The 18,858-nt window shown below is 45.0% G+C and overlaps 1 protein-coding gene across 2 annotated transcripts in view; it reads right to left on the reverse strand.

The window, feature by feature from the left end:
• Positions 1-504: 504 nt before the first annotated feature.
• The window catches only part of LOC138580918 (uncharacterized), a 500,340-nt gene continuing 481,986 nt past the window's right edge, over positions 505-18,858 (reverse strand). For both annotated transcript variants that reach the window (XM_069651850.1, XM_069651847.1), the window contains one exon: positions 505-702. The gene's annotated coding sequence lies outside the window, so the exon portion shown is untranslated. The remainder of the gene's footprint in view (positions 703-18,858) is intronic.

Consider the following 18,858-nt stretch of genomic DNA (forward strand, 5'->3'; position numbering starts at 1 on the left):
AGGAATGGCAAATTGGGGGTAGTTTTACAGTTTACCGTATAGGCTTTTACTATCTGCAGGAGTATTTTAGCAAAATACTAAACCACACAAAAGATACAGGTTCCTAATGACTAATCCTCCCTGTGCTAATTCTATTGTGATGGTCTCTTTATAAAGTATACACTACTAACTCACTGCTCGTAGTTCAGTGGAGGCCAATGAGCTTCTTCATGGCTGTGACATAATACATTTTTCTTGATTCATCTGTATAAAAAATATTATACAACATCAAAATATCATGAACATGTTTACACCTACAAGATATTCACACCCCAATGTTAAAGTGTAAACTTTGATGATAATCAACAACCACCAGATATATTGGTGGTTGTTGATTATCATCAAAGTTTACACTTTAGGAGACATTGGTATTTTAGCAAAATAATTGGTAAAAGTCAAAAGACTGATCTCATTCTGCTTTGCACCCACCACAGCAACGAATAAATATTGGAGGTAGACCAGGAATTGTGATGCTCGTTCTACTTTATTGGAGAAGTGACCCGATGGATATCAGGGTCAAGACCAGATGCCACACTATCAAATGTTTATTGGCAGCTGAAAATGAAGATGATCTCTTGTCTGAAGGTCAGGAGAAGAGAGGATCCAGCAATCCATGTCCTTGCAGGGTCGTTCAACTTGCGTGAAAGCCACTATCTTTGCGGCCTGATGAGAGAGAGAGAGAAACAGAATAGATTGAGCCTCCTACTTTCATTTAAAATAAGGCAATCTCTGAGGAGAAATTGAGGCCCTCTCCCAATACTCACTAAAATCATCACAAGCGTACATCTCCCCTATCAGCTTGTCAGCAATGCACTCTTACAGTCCGAGCACACAAGGCGCTCTTCAAGATCCAGATCCTCAAGTGTCCTTGACAGAAATCAACTAAAAAAACAAACCCACACGCAAAACCCAGATGCTTCCGACCTGTATGCATCAATACAACAGTGAAGTTATCCTGCATTCTCATTCTTTCCCTAGTATCCACTGCCGCCACCCCACAACTCTTGCAGGCCCCCCAGCATACAATAGACCATGCAAATATGATTGTTTGCTATGATAGTTTATTTATAGAGCACCTATACACAATGTGTTTGAAAACACTTCAAAGCAAGGAAGGGAACAAGGGAAAATACAATGACATTCTTACAGGCCATGAACAGTAAGCATGTGAAATTAACTATCATACTCGGCATGACGACATTTCAGATAGTGCAAGAGCTAAGAGACAGATAAGGAAGGGAGGGGGAGAATGGGAAGGAAATGGAAACAGACAGGCGACTACCGTACTGGGCCTGACGACATTTCTGGTAGAGCCAGAGAAAACAAAAGGTGAGGGAGAGGAGTGCAGAAAGGGAGGGGAGGAACAAAACAAGTGACTATCGTACTAGGCCTGACAACATTTCAGATAGTGCTGGAGGGGGCGGGGGGAACAAGTAAGGGGTTTGGGGGAGGAGACAGAAGAAGGTTGCTATCATACTAGGTCCAGGGATAATTCTGATAGAGTAAGTGCACAGAGGAAAGTAAGGGGAGGATATTGGAAAAGGGATAAAGGGAAAGGAGGAGAGAACAGAGAGTGAGCAGTCAATAAGAGTGGAGAAGCAAGAGGGGAGAGCAAATACAATTCCAGAAGTCAGTAGTAACACATAGTGGTGCATGGTGTGAAGCCCAATGACAAACCATGTCACGCAATAAGAATGCATAACATTGAGCCCAATCAATGCAGTTACATTGGGAGACTAGTCTCTCAACCTCCGTGCAGCTATCTTAGACGATAAGAGCACTGGCTGTCCCTCGACTCTCCCGCTCCTCGTGCGCTTTGCCCTGTTTCTGTTCAATGCCTTACAGAGGCTGACTTCTTGCCTCTGCGAATAGCGTAGAGAAGTAGTGTAATATCCCTATCGATCACACAGAGACCAAGGAAGTCCTTTTGGTGGAGACTGTACAAGTCATCTAAAAAGAAGGCATGCTGCAGTAACAGGTTAGAGCACTGCATCCCCTCTCCTGAACGTGGACACTCAAGCCCATGCATTCAACCACTGTGCCAGCACAACCATGAATATGTTAAACAATAGATACTTAACAAAAGCCAGACCTTCTGGCTTTTCCAATGCTTGCTTGATTGATACATTATTTCTCGTTTGTCGTTATGGGGTTTCCAATGCTCAGCTAATTCCCATCTACACAGTTGCGCTAATCTGTGGACAGTGAGAAGGTTTCTTTGTACTGTCGTGTAAAACTGAGCTGGGTCACCTGTGTGTTTGGAGACAGGTGGGTAGACGGCTCAAGGGTAATGCACCATAGATACCTGGCGAGGTACATTTGATGTCTTAGAGGAGCCCCTGTAATTGGTATGTTGAGTCCAGTCTCCTCATCATTATCAGATATTGACCTTTGAAAAGCTGTCGAAGGGTATGATTGCCTGTTCTAGCGGCATTGTATATGAATTTCTAGTATAATTTACATCCCTTTGTGAGGAATTGCTGTCTGAAAACAGTGTAAAGCCCTGGCTTTTTTATTAATACATAAAATGATGCAGGTTATTTCTTCTCCAAAAGGTAATCTGCTAACCAGATCCCCTTTTGTCGCCAACTCCATGCCAAAAATATAGTGTACCTGTGCCCTGCTACATCAACAGCCTGATTCACAGCACCAGCTCTGATCATGGTGCAGAGCAGGTTTCAAAGGTTACAAGATGCCCACTTGACCACCGAAGTGGCAGCCAAGTCACTGCAGCACAGGGGAGGCATTTAAGATATGCCCCCAGTACCACAACTATGATGATTATGATTCCTCCATGCTTGTGGCAGGGTCATCTCTAAGAATATGCACTGAATTACAAGTGTAAAGAGAAAATTGGTAAGCCATTCATCCACATCTATTCGGAAGTTGCTCTATTCCTAAGTAACTTACTGTCAAGGATATCGTGAATCTCCTCTTGATCCTGTAGGATCTCGGCCTCCCTTACTTCCCTTTCCTCCTCACCTCGTATTCCCCGGCGTAGATTCAGGGTCCGGTTCTCCTTAGGCTTGGCCTTCCCTTTTTTTTGTAGATGAGAACGGCCGAAGGAGGCCGCCACCGTGACACCCCAAGGGTGATCGGTGGTGACCCTCCGCGGCCGCGGAGTGAGGGGAAAAAGCCAGAGGCTGAAAAAACCCCAGAGGTCTGTAGAAGATGCGTCGGTAGTAGGAAGCACTTGACACTTGCAGGGCTGAGTAAACTGCTGGAGAAGGCACACTCCTTTCCAAAATTTGACAAACAGGTCTCCAAGGAGGAAACGCTGAGACCGGTAGGAATTCGGAAGTCCAAAGTGTCAGCAACAAGGTAAGCGGGCTAGGCAAGGCAAACCCGTAGTGTATTCCTGGGGGCTGTACACAGAAGGAGCCGATAACAAGAGAGGGCGAGTGGAGGAAGGTAAGTAAGAAAGGTGGAAGGGTAGACAAGGCGGAAAAGGCAATAATAGTAAACAAAGGCGGGCGGAAGGGGAGGTAAGGAACACGGGAAAGAAGCAATAGGAGGACGTAGTAAAGGTGGTAGGACGGGAAGGGAATGGAGAACGGGAGCGAGGAAAGGGGGAGAGGGAGGAAACCAGAATCGGAGCGAGCTCCGGAAGGTAACTGTAACAAACAATACGGTAGCAGGGACACTAGCACGGAGAAAACAAGCAGCAGCCAAAACTGGAGCGTTGCAACGCACCCGAACACAGGAAGGGGCGGGCTATATCCTGTGTCGGGATACGTTGCAGAAAAGACTAGACCGCTGCACTGGGTAGAGGAAGCGTGATCGGAACACCCGTACGCCGCTTCCACCTATTCCAGAGCTTCCAGGCTCCCCGAGCCGTGACAGTATGCCCCCTCCTAAGGTCCACCCCTCCTGGCTTGCCAGGGTGACTACGATGGTATTTGCGTAGCAAGAGGGGCGAGTCCAGATGTCCTTTAGGTTCCCAGGAGTCTTCTGATCGTGGGTATCCTTTCCAGTGGACCAGATACTCTAGACGACCCTTATGGTAACGTGAATCGCATATCTGAGAGACTTCGAAGATGTCGGTCTTTGGACCTTTTGGCACAGGAGCGGCAGTCTTCCTACGAGACCATTTGTCCTCATGAAAGTCTTTAAGCTGAGAAGAGTGAAAAACGGGATGTATACGTTGTAATTGAGAGGGTAATTGCAAGCGGAAGGCCACTGGATTAATTTTCTGGGTTATCTTATAGGGCCCTATGTATCTGGGAGACAACTTGGAAGGGCGCACCCACCTTGGTAAATACTTGGTCGATAGCAGGACCTTGGAATCCACGTTCCATTCAGGAACTGATCTCCGATGTTTGTTCGCCTGGTAACGGTGTCTGTTTTGAGCTTCTTGGAGCCCTAGTTTGGCCTTACGATGAGCTTCTTGGAGGCTTTCCGCAATAGATTCTACAGAAGGGACTGTGGATTCAATGCCGGTCAAAGGATATAAGGCACGGGGATGGTAACCGTAGGTGCAGTAAAAGGGACTCATACCGAGGGCTGAATGACAAGAGTTGTTGTACGAGAATTCGGCCGTCGGCAACAGTTGAACCCAGTTATCTTGGCGTTGATTGACGAAACACCTTAGGTATTGCTCAAGTGTACCATTTAGACGTTCAGTCTGGCCGTTCGATTGGGGATGGTACCCGGATGTTAAAGCCCTCTCGATGCCTAGTCTTTCGCAGAGAGAGGACCAAAATCGGGAAGTATACTGGCTGCCACGATCAGAGATGATCTTAGTAGGAATCCCGTGCAGTTTGAAGATGTCTCTTAGGAACACCTCGGCCATACTTGACGCGGTTGGTATGCCTGGTAAGGGGGAAAAATGGGCCATTTTGGTGAATGAGTCAACGACAACCATGATACAGGTACAACCACTGGATTCAGGTAACTCTACGATGAAATCGGTAGAGACAGTGGTCCATGGACCGGTAGGGATAGAATCCGGTTCAAGCAGACCTAAAGGTCTTTGAGTGGAGGCTTTATTGCGGAGGCAGGTAATACATGACTGGACGTATAACCTGGCTTCTTCCCTTATTCGAGGCCAGAAGAAATAGCGTAATAGGAGTTCCTGAGTGTTATAGATGCCACGATGACCTGCCACCTTGGCGTCGTGGCACCAGGATAGAGCCTTTTCCCGGAGAGAAGGGGTTGGTAGATACAATCTCTTGTCCACAATGTATAGACCGTCTTGGATAACATAATCCATTTTCTTCTTTAGACCGGTCTCGGCCTCAAACCTTCCGGTAGAGTCTTCCTTGACTTGTTGTAGGAACGCGGACAACGTTCCTATGGTACGGGACTCAGGAAACATTAGCTCAGGCTTGGTCTCCAGTTCCATAAAATAATCACTCCGTCGTGATAGGGCATCGGCTACTACATTCTGGTTGCCCGGAATGTATGTGATGTTAAAGTCAAACTGCGCGAAGAAGTGCGCCCATCTTGCTTGTCTGGTGTTGTAGCATTCAAACTGGCGTAACACCTGGAGATTCTTATGGTCCGTTCGGAGTGTGAACGGATGCATTCCCCCTTGGAGTAGATGACGCCACTCTACACAGGCCAGTTTCATTGCCAGCAGTTCTTTCTCAATAACAGAGTAGTTACGTTGACTGGGATTCAAAGTCTTGGAATAGTATGATACCGGGTGTTCCTTTCCTTGGTACTCCTGAAGTAGGACGGCTCCTACAGCGGCTGAAGAGGCATCAGTTTCCACCACAAAGGGAAGGTTTTGATTGGGTTGACGTAATATAGGAGTCACACAGAAGGATCGTTTTAGCAGCTGGAAGTTCTTTTCTGCTTCGGTAGTCCACCGGAATGGCGAAGAGGTCTTTTTGAGGAGAGAGGTCATCGGAAGCACCAATTGGGAGAAGTTCGGAACGAACTTCCGATAAAAGTTCGAGAGTCCTAAGAATCTCTGAATGTCCTTCACAGAAGCAGGAGATGGCCACTCCAAAATAGAACTGACTTTGCGAGGATCAACGGCTATCCCTGCCGAAGAAAGAATGTAACCCAAATAGGGTATAGTTGATGCTGAGAAAACACATTTCTCCAGCTTAACTGAGAGTTGATGGTCCTGTAGTCTGTGAAAAACTTCCACTACGTGTAGACAGTGTTCTTCTTGGGTGCGAGAGTAAACCAATATATCATCGAGATAGACGATGACCGAGTTGCCTAGGAGATCCGAGAAGAGTCTATCCATAAAGCGCTGGAAGATAGATGGAGCGTTGACTAACCCAAACGGCATCACCTGGTACTCGTACAACCCAAAAGGTGTCCGAAAAGCCGTTTTCCACTCGTCTCCTGTTTGTACCCTGAGCAAGTGATACGCATTGCGCAGGTCCAGTTTAGTAAAGACGGTGGCAGAATGTACGGCCTGAATGATCTCGGAAATGAGGGGCATAGGATAGCGATCTTTGATGGTGACCTTGTTAAGACCCCTGTAGTCAATACAAGGACGTAGTTCTTTGGTGTCCTTCTTGGGGATGAAAAACAATGATGCACCGGCAGGGGATTTAGAAGGTCTAATGAGTTCGTTGGCTAAGTTCTTGTCCAGGTATTCCTTCAAATGATGTCTTTCCTGGAGGGTTAGCGGGTACAGGCGACCGAACGGAACCAAGGACCCTGGATGAAGGTCAATGGCACAGTCTTCTGGCCTATGCGGAGGAAGATCCAGGGGGATCTTCTCGGTAACTACATCGGTGTACTCAGCGAGATAAGCAGGCAAACAATGGATTGTTTTGGGATCTTCACCACAAAAGGTGTGTACTGTAGAGAATTCTGTTTGGGGTAGACAATTGGTCTTGCAAAAGGAGGATTGGAAACTCAGAACGTTCTCGGACCAGAGAATGGTAGGATTGTGTCTTCTTAACCACCCAATCCCGAGGATTAATGGGAAGTGCGCAGCCCTGATCAAGTCGAAAGACAAACGTTCAGAGTGTTGCATGATGTGTAAGACAAGGGCTTCGGTAGTGTGCGTAATGAGACCAGAGCTCAAAGGCCTTCCGTCAACACCTTCTACCTTTTGATCTTCGGCCTTGGCAATACGGGAAATGCCTTGCCTTTCGGCCCAGAGAATGTCCATGAAGTTGCCTGCGGCTCCGCAGTCCAACAGGGCTTGTGTCTGAATGGTAGTCTTGTTGATGATCAAGGTGACCACCATAACCATAAGACGGTGGTCTTCGGTGCACTCTGGAGAAGTAACAGAAAGGGTGACAAAGGGACTAGCTTCGCTCCCTCGGTAGTGCGTCCCCAGCTTTACCGAGGGTGTTCGTTTCCCGAACGCCTGGGTGGAACGTCGGGGCAATCTCTGAGTAGGTGAAGCGGCGATCCGCAATACATGCACAGGTTCCCTTCTCGTCTTCTTCTACGTTCCTCTGCGGTGAGAGGGGAACGTGTGCTTCCGATCTGCATAGGCTCTTCTCTTGTGAGACGAGTGGCGGTAGGGGGGAAGGAAAGAGAAGGGCCAGGGGGTATTGATGTACTGCTCTTAGTCTTGCGGCGTTCTGCTCGACGTTCTGCCAGTCGGAAATCTATCCGGAGAGTAGCCGAGATCAGGTCAGCAAAGGTAAGGGGACGTTCTATCCTGGCTAGTTCATCCTTCAACTCCTCACGCAGTCCCCTTCTAAAGATGGCATACTGTGCTTGTTCTTGCCATCCTGCTTCTGCAGCGATTTGCCTAAAGGAGGTGATATATGACATAACATCATTGTTTCCTTGTCTGATGTCTAGCAGATCTTCGGATGCCAAGTAGGTACTCTCGGTACGTAGAAACGTCTGTTTCATCAAAGTCTTGAAGGCCTCGTAATCTAGGAGGACGGGATCAGATCTGTTCACTAGAGGAGTGGCCCAGGCCAAGGCGTTACTGCACATATGGGTAATCATGAACCCCACCTTAGCATGGCCAGAGGCGAAAGTATGTGTACGGAATGTAAAATGCAGATGACATGCATCCAAAAATTCCTGGAGTTTCTTGGGGGTTCCATCAAACTTTCCCGACACAAGAGGTAAGGGAGGCAGGTCGGTGGACGGAAGATCCCGTTCTGCGATCCGTTGTTGTAGAGTAGCATTGGCCCCTTTTAGATTTTGCACCTCTAGGTTGAGGTTTTGAACTGCTGCTATCAGTTCTTGGATCTGTTGAGGAGAGGCCATGGCGGTATCGGGGCGTTGCAAACTGTCAAGGATATCGTGAATCTCCTCTTGATCCTGTAGGATCTCGGCCTCCCTTACTTCCCTTTCCTCCTCACCTCGTATTCCCCGGCGTAGATTCAGGGTCCGGTTCTCCTTAGGCTTGGCCTTCCCTTTTTTTTGTAGATGAGAACGGCCGAAGGAGGCCGCCACCGTGACACCCCAAGGGTGATCGGTGGTGACCCTCCGCGGCCGCGGAGTGAGGGGAAAAAGCCAGAGGCTGAAAAAACCCCAGAGGTCTGTAGAAGATGCGTCGGTAGTAGGAAGCACTTGACACTTGCAGGGCTGAGTAAACTGCTGGAGAAGGCACACTCCTTTCCAAAATTTGACAAACAGGTCTCCAAGGAGGAAACGCTGAGACCGGTAGGAATTCGGAAGTCCAAAGTGTCAGCAACAAGGTAAGCGGGCTAGGCAAGGCAAACCCGTAGTGTATTCCTGGGGGCTGTACACAGAAGGAGCCGATAACAAGAGAGGGCGAGTGGAGGAAGGTAAGTAAGAAAGGTGGAAGGGTAGACAAGGCGGAAAAGGCAATAATAGTAAACAAAGGCGGGCGGAAGGGGAGGTAAGGAACACGGGAAAGAAGCAATAGGAGGACGTAGTAAAGGTGGTAGGACGGGAAGGGAATGGAGAACGGGAGCGAGGAAAGGGGGAGAGGGAGGAAACCAGAATCGGAGCGAGCTCCGGAAGGTAACTGTAACAAACAATACGGTAGCAGGGACACTAGCACGGAGAAAACAAGCAGCAGCCAAAACTGGAGCGTTGCAACGCACCCGAACACAGGAAGGGGCGGGCTATATCCTGTGTCGGGATACGTTGCAGAAAAGACTAGACCGCTGCACTGGGTAGAGGAAGCGTGATCGGAACACCCGTACGCCGCTTCCACCTATTCCAGAGCTTCCAGGCTCCCCGAGCCGTGACACTTACAATGCATTTCCAATCTACCATTAGCAAAATGGACATTCTTTTGTCCCGATAGCTTGTGGCTCTGGATTCTATTTACAGGTGCTGGTCATGTTGACCCATTTTTTGTATTCTACCCTTGCTTCCCTAAACAATCTATGACGAAGCCTTTACTGTTGTCTGGTTCAATTTACTGGTTCCTGGTAACACGTTATATGTTTAACGCAGAACGCTAAATACATGTAGCAGTGATGTGGAGAGTTCACAAATAGCTGATTGTACATATTTCTTTATTTTCAGTGTTTAATTCATTATTCTGGGCTCTTGATGAAGAGAATGAACTTCTCGAAACGCGTCAGCCACAATCAAATGAATTGAATCCTTCCTGTTTCACGCGTTTGGAATAAAGAATCTTCTTTTACATTGGATGTCATTACTACACTTTTTTTTTTAAAAAATTGTATTATCTTTTGAAATTCACTGGAATATATATCTAATTTATTGTGACAAAAGTCAATCTCAAGGCGTCATATTGGGGCAAACTTAAGGTGTGCAAGGGACGGGAGTGTTCCAATTTTGGATCCTCTTTTCTCTCCTTTTTGTACCTTTAGTAACCCTGTGCCAGGGCTACATTTCCTCCCCTGCACCCCAAAAATCCTTAACTATTGACAAACTGCCATATGAATCAGTATTTCTAGAAATTTAGTGTGTGCACCTTCCACCCTCCTCTTCGTTATTTTCTCCACTATACTTTAGTGTGGCACCAAACGAAGGTAGCACCCATCCCTCTAATTATTTGACTAATATGTCTTTTTTACGAATTAATGACATCACTGACAAACGCGCCACCACATTAGCTTTTTATGCATCCGAAGCTAAACGTATCCTATCTCTCATTAAAGATACAGAAAAATCATTACAATGCAGAGCTAACCCAGAGAGACTAGTCTTCCAGTTGGAAAAATTAATTTGACGAGAAATTGCTCAAAAACTGCATGCAACAACACTGGTCGAGTATTATAAATCGCAGAAAATAGCCCGAGGACTAAGAGTGTATCTACGCCCCACCCTATGCAGCGAAAGTGAATCCTTCGTAGAAAAATGGGATCAAATCCTAAATAAATGTTCGCTGGACCTCATACTATTGACCATTGAAGAACTGTCTAAATCCCTCACATCCATTGACACAGAAATCACCACCTTGAAAACTCAGCTAAGTGAATTCAAATCAGCTGAAGAATTTTCTACCCTACTTGTTGATATCAATTCAAAACCTACAGGCTATAAACAGGACATTGAACAAAGGAAACTGAGGAAATTTAAAAGAGATACCTTCGACTATCTTAACGACATTGTCTACACATGGCAAGAATTCTACCACCACCGTGATCAACAACGGAAATCTCGTTTCTAGAATAAAGCAAACTCTGGCAGTGACAGCAGTACCGGCAGCATTGGGGACCCAATTCAACTTGAAGAAGGAGGACGCTCTTCTAGTAAAGAAACGGCTATTCCCGACACAGATCCTACAGAACGACCAACCACTAATCCAACAACCCCAGTAACACCTCCTAGCCCTGGAGCATTGAGTGGTGCTTTTTTAGGACTAAGAGACAAACAAAAAGAAAAATGAGGAGAGGCAAAGGGTTAAAACAAAAGAAAAAACAAATGACCGAAAATCTAGTTGTGAATCTGTCCTGTAAAAACCTCACCAGTGGACAATTGGACATGCTTAACCGAGGACTATCGTTTGTGCCTACTAGCAACACTACACTCTTTGAAGAAAAAGTATGCTTTCATAGGTTATTGCGTAAATTGAGGCTCAAATTGTTTTTTAACTCTGACATGGATGAGGATACACCGCCACCGGATAACAACACCCTTGAATTCCGTCCTAAGAGTTACTTTGACCCGTCCACACAAAATTCTATGCTTAATCTATTTGAAAAAACGGTTTTGAAGGATCTTGAAAGAATTAACTACCAAAAGAATACACCCAGCAATGTGAAACGGTGTCAACTGGAACATATTGAAACACTGGCCAAGGACGAAGAACTTACTATCAAACCCGCCGATAAAGGTGGTGCAATTGTCATAATGGACACCAAAGATTACACGACTAAATGCCTCACACTGCTAGATGATACTAACACCTATTCCAAGTTGGATGGTGACCCTATCAATACAATTAAGATTCTCATCAAAAAAGATCATTGAAGAAGCATTAGATCAAGATCGATGTTAAGACAAGTGAATTTTTACTTAATGCACATCCAATCACTCCCGTATTCTACGGCCTTCCTAAAATTCATAAGAACCCTACCAACCCTCCACTGCGACCGATAGTAGCTGGCACTGACAGCATTTCTGAACCTCTAGCTATCTATGTGGACAAATCCCTTCAGAAATTGGTACAGGAGACCCCTACCTACCTTAGAGACACAACAGACTTCCTGAATTGTATCAACGATATTACAGCTCTAAGCACAGAGTGCATTATCTTCAGTATAGATGTATGCAGTTTACATACCTCCATCCCCCACACCGAAGGCCTCGAAGCAGTTCAATGGCTCATCTCTAATGGCAACAACAGCATGTCCAATAACAATCTGGTTCTGAAATTCCTTGAAACCATACTCTTTAACAGTTATTTCAGATTTAAAGGGAAATACTACCTTCAGACTACTGGTACCTCCATGGGCTCATCCATGGCCCCACTCTACGCAAACACATTTATGTACAGGTTTGAACATCAGCATGTACTGGACCACCCAGAATGGTCTTACAAGATACTAATGTGGAAACGTTATATAGACGACATATTTGGCATCTGGTGTGGTACACGTGAAGAACTGGACGCTTTCCTCACCTACATGAACTCCATTCACAACACCATAAAATTCACCATGGAAATCGGTGAACCTCGTCTACACTTTTTGGATGTAGACATGGAAATAAAAGAACATCGAATTTGGACCACGGTCTACCATAAACCCACTGATGCGAATAACTTATTACACTTTACAAGTCATCATCCCAAATCCATGCTTAAGAGTCTACCATGCAGCCAAGTCTTGAGATTAAAACGGATAATTTCGGACCCAGCAGGTCTGGACACAGAGAGCAACACCCTATTGGAAAAATTTTCAGCCAGAGGCTATCCTAACACCATCCTAGAAGACGCCAAAGAAAGATCTGTACTCATCGGCAAAGAACAACTACTGGTACCCAAAAACAAATCAAAGGATACACCATTACTTCACATCAGAAAGTACTCAAGACAGAGCTTCCAGATAAGTAAATCCATTAGGAAACACTGGAGCATTCTCCACAACGACCAGACACTAAAATAACTCTTCCCTAAAGCACCTATGATGGCCTTCAGACGGGGTAGGAATCTGAGGGACACTCTGGTCAGAGAAGAAATACCACCTAAAGACAAACAGATGGTCCTACAAACTAGAAAAATTGTCACTTTCCTGTGTCTCTGTTGTACTCAATGTAACAACGTCATAAAAGGTGACAAAATTGTTCACCCATACACTGGGAAGAACATTAAACTACGCCACTATGCCACCTGCATGTCATCCGGGGTTATTTATGCGATCAAATGCCCTTGTGGCAAACTGTATGTGGGTCAAACCACAAGACCGGTCAAAGAACGCCTGACGGAGCACAAATCCAATATTAGATGCAAAAACATCAAATCCCCCCTCTCCAGACATTTCATGGAGAATAATCACACAATCGCACAATTAAAATTTCAAATCCTTGAAGTTGTCAAAAAACCCTATAGGGGAGGTGATTATGCATCGATGCTCTCACGTAGAGAAAAATATTGGATACATACACTGAACACACTACTACCGAAGGGGCTTAGTGATGAATTTTCTTTAAAATGTTTTATCTGACTTGTTGCCCTAATATCTCTCTCTATACGCTAGCTCTGCCTGTACTCAACAGATGTCTGTATATTGTGTTTTTATAACATAATTGTCACCCTTAGAAAGATGTTTTTTCATATATCATTATATGACCATATCCTCTTGGGCCATTTTTTGACCTCTCTCCAATTTAAAACTGCTACTATTAGTGAACTTTTGTGCCACCTTAAGAACTATTGTCTGTTTCTCACACAATGTAAATCCAGAGCCACCATATCGTAACTTAGATGGCCAATTACTTTTTTGCTTAATTACAGTCTTTTCTGTATGCAAACTTTTGCAAGCAGCTCGCACACTCTATTTGAATCTATTCATTTCTTCACCTTCTAAGATGGCCGCCGCTCTCGAGCGAGTGCCCAATACCCTCATTTGAATTTATTCCTATAGTCCTTTGTTTATTACTATGCATGCCCACCTCGCTTCACGGACCTACGCCGCAGCGAGGGACTTGTGGAGCTGCACTAGAGTCCCGCGCATAGCAACAGTCTCTGGGGACATCCTCCCCGCTGGATGGGCTTAAACGAGCTCCGTCGATTCCGAAGCTCACGTTCCATCAGCCGATGCTACAATTATCACAAATTCAAGTAAGTTTTAAGCTACACGAGGCGCTTTTCGCTGTGCCTCTTCAGTCTCACATATATAGATGTCACTTTGACACTAAAGGGGCCGCTGTTTTTCTTTATAGACCCAGCGAGCCCTGCGTGGACTATTTGAGAACCCTTAGACTGCGTACTACACAAGTACCGCACTGATGTAATAACTGGTCCTATCCAGAACACATTGGGCACCCCTCAGTGGTGAGTAGTTGCCCTTTCATTGTTTGATCTACCGATACTGTTGCCTTTTGAATTTTACACCTATAGTTACACGCACTATTTTTCTTTTAGTGCACAATCCTCCGCTGTTCTCTGCTGGGTGAACTGTGTTGGAACTCAATTTATAATTTCTTTCCCGCCCATATCGAGCGGTTTCCATATGCACTGAATTACAGGTGTAAAGAGAAAATTGGTAAGCCATTCATCCACATCTATTCGGAAGTTGCTCTATTCCTAAGTAACTTACAATGCATTTCCAATCTACCATTAGCAAAATGGCCATTCTTTTGTCCCGATAGCTTGTGGCTCTGGATTCTATTTACAGGTGCTGGTCATGTTGACCCATTTTTTGTATTCTACCCTTGCTTCCCTAAACAATGTATGACGAAGCCTTTACTGTTGTCTGGTTCAATTTACTGGTTCCTGGTAACACGTTATATGTTTAGCGCAGAACGCTAAATACATGTAGCAGTGATGTGGAGTTCACAAATAGCTGATTGTACATATTTCTTTATTTTCAGTGTTTAATTCATTATTCTGGGCTCTTGATGAAGAGAATGAACTTCTCGAAACGCGTCAGCCACAATCAAATGAATTGAATCCTTCCTGTTTCACGCGTTTGGAATAAAGAATCTTCTTTTACATTGGATGTCATTACTACACTTTTTTTAAAAAAAATTGTATTATCTTTTGAAATTCACTGGAATATATATCTAATTTATTGTGACAAAAGTCAATCTCAAGGCATCATATTGGGGCAAACTTAAGGTGTGCAAGGGACGGGAGGGTTCCAATTTTGGATCATCTTTTCTCTCCTTTTTGTACCTTTAGTAACCCTTTGCCAGGGCTACATTTCCTCCCCTGCACCACAAAAATCCTTAACTATTGACAAACTGCCATATGAATCACCTTCCACCCTCCTCTTCATCTCTAAGCATAAGCCATGTCTGAGTTTAGACATAGTGCATGGCACTACTTATGATCATGGCCCCCACATCCAAATTGATATCGCACTTGTGTCTGCTCCTGTGAACCAGCTCAACTATAGAAGGTGATGAGTATACTTGTCAGCTGGGTGTAGCTCGCCAAATAGCAGGAAGAGAACATGGAAGACTGGGTCTCCTCTTTGATCTCTCGGTGAGGGCAGATAACACCTTCCACCGAAGACAGCCACACAGCAGGCAGCAGTCCCAGGCCCAGGCATCAAGGGAGCACACTCATTCTAAACGAGTAGCCTCACAGCAGGGTGCTGCATATCTAAAGGCCTTTGTTCTCAGTGAGAAGGGAAGGAGGTGGGATTATAATAGGCAGGAGAGCTGTGGTCAAGGCAAAAAGGCTTACATTTCTCTCTCTCTCTCTCTTGTCTGTCCCCTTAACTTCCTCTGGAGCAAAGCACCTTGGGTGTGACATCAACAGGGAAAAGTCCACTCCATCCCAGAGCAGGAATCACCTGAGGATGTGTGCCCTTAAAAGACAGGGTCTTCCACCCCTTCAGCAGATTCCTCTCAGTTCCTCTCAGATCCTTTAATGCTGCAGGGTCATTTGGAAGAACTTGCTGGATTTCCTTTGGGGAAGTTGTCTTCTCCAAAGCCCTCATCCTGAGGTGAAGAAGGATTGTACAAGACTGAATGAAGATCTGTTCCCTCACCACTCCCAGGACACATTAGGAATCACCAGTGCTGTGGACCAGGACCAACCACTCTGCAACAGATCTCCTAAACTAGGGGAGCAGACCCTGAACAGAAACATCCTGTCCTTGAGTCCTCTGCGAAGGCCTCAAAGCAACCGGACGGCCAGACCAACTGAAGCTCCCTGCTCTACTGCACCAAACCGGTCATCTCGTGTTCTCCACATCTTGAACAAGAGGGAAGGTGCTGACACTGGTGTCTGCGTTCCTCCAACCATCCAAACTATTGCCTGCAGCTCAACACTGCATTGTGTCCTAGTGAAACGCATCACCTGCCAGGCCCGAAGCGACTGCGCAACCTGACTGAACTGAATCTCTAGAGAGTCACTCACAAATTCTAACCAAGGTTTACAATCATGGCTCGGACCAGCTAGCCCTTGAACTGCCACCTTGTTGCTCACACATCGATTCACCCAATATCACCACTTCGACGACCATCGCCCGTGGACTCGAACCGCTGGTGTGCCACTCATCGAGCCCTCCCAGCGGCCAAAGCCCCACTTAGCCTGGCCAACTACAAAGCGTTCCTGGGACCGCCCTGACCTGCATCATTGAAGATCTGCTGTTCTAACACAAGAGCACCAGCATTCACCCCTACTCGATTCCCGCTTGCTGCTGGGGCCTCCACGATCCTATCAGCCCGAACTCAGCCTGATCAGCTTACACTGACGTTTGAACCCGGGGTCTGACTGCATCATCCCACCAAGAACTAAATCCAGGTACCATTGACTTTGAAACAAACTTCCCCTACGGCCCACTTGGACCCTAGAGACTGTTTAGGTCACGATTGGTCCTGTTTTCTAGAAGATATCCTTTTTATGGTAGTATCTTACCCACCACCATTGGAACTACACTCAGCGTGCTACTTTATCCAGTCTGTCACAGCTTCTCTGTTCTTCCTTTGGGTTGGGTTTTTGTGTAGTATTCTCTTTTCATTCTACGTGCAGTATCTATTTTTATAGACCCTTGATTGGACATTCCCTTTATTTAGGACTGTGATACTGTGTTGTTTAGGTCACTACTGGTTCATCTTCACATCCCTCTTGGGAGTATAGCCTTCGCTCGGTCCACGTTACCACAAAAAGAGACATATCTATTAGCTGTCCCTCTTTTATGACTGTGTTGTGTTTTGTTTTGTAGAAGTGTGGGGGCTGAGTGGGCTATTTTATCCTTACTGATCCTTGTGCTCCTGAAAGGTAGAATCCAATTTGTCACACCCATGCACTTGAAGTCTATGGTCTGTGAAACAACAAGAAAAAGTCTACCTCAAATCCCTTCCTACATCTGCAACTCACCCATGCACCCCTCCCCACACACACAATTTGTCTCTTGGAGAAGCCACATTCCTATATAATTTGCTAAAGACATGGGTTGAATCTACAAATAGTGTTTGGGCAAAGCCCCAAGAGCCTTTATTCAATCTTTATTCAATATTTTGATAAAGAATTGAGTTCAGACCATCTTGGCAAGGACTATCCCAATTGGGGGTTCAATGCCATTAGAGAGTATTCGATTTTGCCCAGATTTAGAGATTGACACACTGAGCAATAGAGGCTATTGCAGGTGATTGGTCAATACATATGGTGGTATTTAAGAGTGCTAAAAGTAATAAAAACGAAAATGTAAGTCGACTATAAAAGGTGATCAAATAACAAATTTGCCTCTGTTCCATAAGGATTAGATAGATTTCTTTTCAGAAAGATCATGATTTATATGGAACACATTTTTCCCTTTGTGATTGGTAATTTTGTAAATTCAACTCCTTAAAGAAGAAAATACAACTATACTATGGAAAGCCTTCTTCTAAATTCTAAAACTACTGCTTACCTGCACTTAGAATGCCTATTATTTATTTATTATTTGTTCAGCATCAAATAACAAGCCCAGAGGCATCAGGGCGTTTACAACATAAACCAGTAGACACAACATAGAGAAGAAGCACAACACTACCACCTAACATAGTTAAGATGGTCGGACGGGATGGAATTAGCTACCAGGGGCTAATCAGGCATAGAGGTATGTTTTTAAGGCTTGCTTAAAAAGATTTAGGGAACAGCAAGCAGATCAGGTGGAAGAGTATTCCAGTGCTTAGGAGCCACAAAGTCAAAAGCAGACTGTCCTCCTGATCCCAGATTTCTTCTCGCCACTGTCAACAGGTTGGTAGAGTTTGATCTTAATGTTCTAAGTATAGATAGCCATGAAATCCTTTTCGACAAGTAGCTAGGGCTATTGCCATAGAAGCATTTGTGTGTGATGGTTATAAGTCGGAAAGATATCCAAGCATCCACTGGCAACCAATGAAGAGCACGCCTGGCCTGAAAGACGTGATCTATTCTTCCTAAATCTTCGACTACTTGCATGACACTTTTCTGTAATACTTGTAGTTAACTAGGCTGCCCGTGCTTATTCCGTATGGCAGGCTGCCAAAGAAGTCAGGTTTTGCTACAATGATTGCCCTAGCTAATGTAACGCAGTTATCTTTGGCAAGAAACGGTCTGATTTGACTCAATAATTTAAGATAGTATGCTGATATAAATACGAAATAATTGACGTGAGCTTTCATGGACATTTCCAAATCTAGGAAAAAAATATTTAAAGTTTTTACTCTCTCTGCAGTGGCAATGGAACAACCTGCTATAATGAAGTTTTTATACTCAGAGCCTAATTTCCTAATTCTATTGGCTGTGCCAGCTAACATCAACTCTGTCTTAGAGTAATTTATAGCTAGTCCGTTGTGGGCCATCCAATGCTGGATAAAGGAGTGAACTTCCTTGATTACTTCAGAGTCCTTCTTACGATCTCCAGAAATGGGGTTGAGGCATTGAGTGTTGTCTGCATAATTGAACACCCTAGCCGGACATCAGTCAAGAAGGATTTGACCCATTAAGCCGATAAGAATGAAAAATTGGTGAAGTTTTACAATCTGCCGAACAAAATAGTGTGATCAACTTGGTCAAAAGTAGTTAGTGTTCTAACAGCACCAGTAAGACAATGCCACCTTTATCTGTGACTTGAAAAAATGTTAGCCTTCAAATCCAACATGGCGGCCTCTGTGCCATGTGCCTGCCGGCCTCTGTGCCATGTGCCTGCCTGAAACCCGACTGACGTTTTCTAAAGATTCTCAGTTCAATAAGAATGTTTCTGAACCTGAAGATATGCAGCTCAGTCCAGGATTTTCAGTAGAAAGGCGCATCCGTAATAGGTCTGTAATTAGCTGCGATATTAGGACCTAAGTTAGGCTTTTTTCAGTAAAGGGGTACCCCAGGCTTGCTTTATAAGATCTGGC

This window comes from Ambystoma mexicanum, chromosome 3p, assembly GCF_040938575.1.
Source record: "Ambystoma mexicanum isolate Mex_15411 chromosome 3p, UKY_AmexF1_1, whole genome shotgun sequence".
Lineage (NCBI taxonomy): Eukaryota > Metazoa > Chordata > Amphibia > Caudata > Ambystomatidae > Ambystoma > Ambystoma mexicanum.